The sequence below is a fragment of the Kryptolebias marmoratus genome, linkage group LG9 (assembly GCF_001649575.2).
Source record: "Kryptolebias marmoratus isolate JLee-2015 linkage group LG9, ASM164957v2, whole genome shotgun sequence".
NCBI lineage: Eukaryota > Metazoa > Chordata > Actinopteri > Cyprinodontiformes > Rivulidae > Kryptolebias > Kryptolebias marmoratus.
The window spans coordinates 8,348,055-8,351,676 of NC_051438.1; the positions used below are offsets into that span (position 1 = coordinate 8,348,055).

Genomic DNA, 3,622 nt, shown 5'->3' on the forward strand with positions numbered 1-3,622 from the left:
CCCCCCCCCCCCCCCCAATTTAACCTGCGGCGGTGCGGATTGAAAACGAAGACGGGCCGATCTGAACCAGCCATGGGCTTTTTACAATCCTGATTCTTGACCTGTTCGTTAGGTTTCCTGTAAGAAAAAAACAACTGTTGCGCTTTCGGGGCGCCTACTTTGCGAGGAAACACAGCGCACAAAGTTTTCCGAACGCGGCAAGACCACGCCCCTCGCAGACTCAGGCCGGCGAGGAAACGGAGAACCCACGTGGAACGGCGCGAGACATTTCGGAGACGAGGACGTTTGTGCTTCGCTGGAATTAAACGATGAACATCTGGCCCATTTAGAGAGATTTTTTTATGCGTAATAACTCGTCTTTTAGTGACAAACAACTTCATTGATTTCTCTTTTTAAACAAGGCAAAGAGCCTTACTGATTGGATTTAAGTCCACAACTAAAGGACCATTATTGGGTGGACTGAACTCGTTTTCTTACATGTAATTGTTTAGAATGAAGGCCGGCTGTCCATTACTCTACAAGTTACATTTAATTAAAAGAGTAGATTAGAAAATGTGTAACTAAATCTACAAAATGAGACCTTTGAGCTTCACGTCTCACATCGTTTCACATGAACCTGATCTTAGTCCCGGTCTGGTTGGCTCAGATCTGATGTCACAGTAATAAACTCACTGCTGCCGTCCTGTTTAACACGTTAGGGAAGCCTAAAGATGACCCGTCATCATCATCATCATCATCAAACGCTCCTCTTCTCCCCCAAGGGGACGTTCGTCTCATTCGGGGCTCTGTGAGACCCTGACTGATCACCGTGTAAAATAAAGAGACCTTCAGACGCTTCGCGGCGACCTTTTGTTTCCGCCGCGCTCTTGGCTCGCAGGAGGCGGCGAGCGCGGCCGCCTGCGTTTCCTGCTCCTTTGTAGTTCTAGGGCCACTTCCAGCGCAGCAGGAAAGTGATTTTTTTTTTGTTATTTCTCCTTTCAGCCGCCCACAATCGCCAGCAAAGCGCGTACGCTGCTTTCTCCATCTTCTGTTGCTCTTTGAACTCTTAAGCGAGGACGTGAAGCGCACGGACAGTTTTTTTTTTGCACGCCGCAAAACCGCAGAGGCTGGCTGTGGTGCTAACCCCGCCAATTGGGCTAATCCCGCCAATTCTCACAGCTAGCTGCGCAGCAGACCGTAAAGGAGACGCGAAGGAAAAGCGACACATTTCCATGAGGTAGCGAGAAGACAAAAAAGGTTAGAGAGCAGGCGACTGAACTCGTCTCTGAACGACCAGCCCCTCGCCGCGGAGCAGAAAGCAGGTTCTCGTCGCCCTGCCCCCTCGCCACAACGGGATCAACGCAGCGCCGCCCGAGCCGTGTTGTCTTATTATCGGATGCTAGCTTTACAAACGACAGACCGGTTTGTTTGTTCGATCAAAAACGTGCTGCGCTGCATTTATCCCCCTCTTTATTCTTTACGTGCTGTGCTATGTGGAAGTGAAAATTACAGAGAATTTTTTCCCTTGGTGATCAAACAGGAACTGCGTGGACGAAAGTTCTTTATTGTAATCTTTCTAACGAACTCGCGGTGCGGAATCTGCAAGTATCGAATTAAGACTGTGTAGAAAACGACTTAGTTTGAAATGATTCAGGTCGGTATCTGGAGCAGAAACTTATGATCAGGACGTCCCGACACATCCTCATCAACACTGAGCCTGACTTGGAGTTAGTAAACATCAGAGGGTCCTCTCTGCTGCTCAGTAACACCTAAAGCTCCTTTCTCAGCGAACACACAGTTGAGTCGTCACCTTTGGTTTTCATCAGTCTGTGTTCAAACCGCCTCTTCAGCTCGGCTACTCCATTTAGCCCAGCGTGCGCCTCCGTGTTTACAAGTCAAATCAGGGGCCGCGTCACAAGCTCAGCCGCGCTGACAGCTTTGTGGAGTCCATGACAGCGGGCAGCATCGTACCTGGCGTTCGGCTCGTCGCCATTTTCTCAACTGAACGTCCTCCCCTGAAGCTAACGCATCATGGATGGGAAAAAAAAAACTACTGCAGCATTTTAAACCCTGAAGTAGCCGACAGCTGAGACCTTTTTAAACGATTTCTTAAACTGAGATCACGCCGACTGCGGCCCACAGCGGGTAAGACACTGACTGCTCAAAAGTACTTCACAGAACCCCCACCTTAAAGCCGTTAAGGCTTTAAGGTGAGCTACGACTGGCCGCTCGAAAACCAGTCGACGATCAGCTGCAGTCTCACTGAACTGCAAGTTTGCGACCAGCGAGCGGCGTCCAGTTTCTGAAAACCGGCACTTATTTTACGTGAACGGCTTTTATATTTAGGACGGTAGCCTCAGGTGTTTTGTCACAGCTGTCGAACTGCAGCTCGACCACTGCAAAGATTTATAAAAACTAAAACAATACAGGCTCGAGACACCCGCGACAGCTACGTGACTCGAACTCGTCGCGGTTTTATTTCATCGTGTTCAAAAGGCGAGCAACAAGACTGCCACCCCTGGCGATTGTTCGCCGAACAACCTGAAGCGGTCGCGGTGAGATACGACCCAAGAGTCCGGCTGAGTTAGGAGCCGAAACCCGGGGAACTTCAGCTGATCTGTGACGTGGCGCCCAGCACGCTCAGCAGACGAGCCTTCACTGTCCCGCAGCGGGGAATGCTGGTTTTTCTCCCGTCAGCCGAAGTCTGAATCGGCTGTAGTTCTAGTTTATGTTTAATAGTAGACGACAAACTCAGAGCTCATAAATCTACCTCCGTCAGACTTTAAATTCTGTCTGAGAGAAGAAAAAAAACAAACAAACATTAGAGATAAACAAACAAATACATAAATAAATTTACCAAAAACTTAAACAAAAATAATGCCAGTCTCCAACTTTACGGGCCTTAAAAGTGAAAACAAAACTAACAGGAATATCATGCCTTTATAATGAATCAGCACGGTTACAGTAGGCAGCCTGGGTATTTCCTGGATCTGTTTGCACAACAACAACAAAAACAGGAGGCACTTCCTGAACTCTGTTACCGACACTGGGCTCATTCGCCAACTCTCTTTTTTTTTTTGTTCCTCTCAGAGTTTGTGCCGCTGACATCCAGACTGTGGTTAAAGGACTTTTAGTGTTATTTGTTGATGCACTGACAGTTTAAACATTTAGTTTTATATGAAAAGCTCTCAAAATGATCAGCCCAGTAACCGAGCTCAGTTTAGACACATTTTAATCCATTATTTTTAATGTGTCCTGAATAATTTCATATTTAAAAGCTGTGTGAAAACAACAAATATAAAGTACAGAAGACCTTGGGTAAGTTACAGTCTCAGTCAGAACCAAACTAATAAATGTTCACCCAAATCTCAGTAATTTTTTTTTAAATTTAAAAATGGCAATATCTAACTTTTCATGCATGTTAACGCTAATTCAAGAGTATAATTTGCTAATTTTGTATCCCTAAATATTGCAACGCGAGGCTGAGCGAGCCCCAAAGCCTGCTGGGAAGCCCCGGGGTGGAAACCGCACGGAGTTCTGCCAGGTTTTGCGTTCAGGTGAGCGGCTTTTATCAGCCGTTCCCTCCGTTTTTAGTTTGACATTTGTCATCTGGTTTTATTGCTGCTGATTGTGAAGTTGGCGG

At 46.9% G+C, this 3,622-nt stretch overlaps 1 protein-coding gene across 1 annotated transcript in view; it reads right to left on the reverse strand.

Moving 5' to 3' along the window:
* The window catches only part of ube2d2 (ubiquitin-conjugating enzyme E2D 2 (UBC4/5 homolog, yeast)), an 11,657-nt gene that overhangs the window by 5,349 nt on the left and 2,686 nt on the right, over positions 1–3,622 (reverse strand). The gene's annotated exons all lie outside the window — the stretch shown is intronic.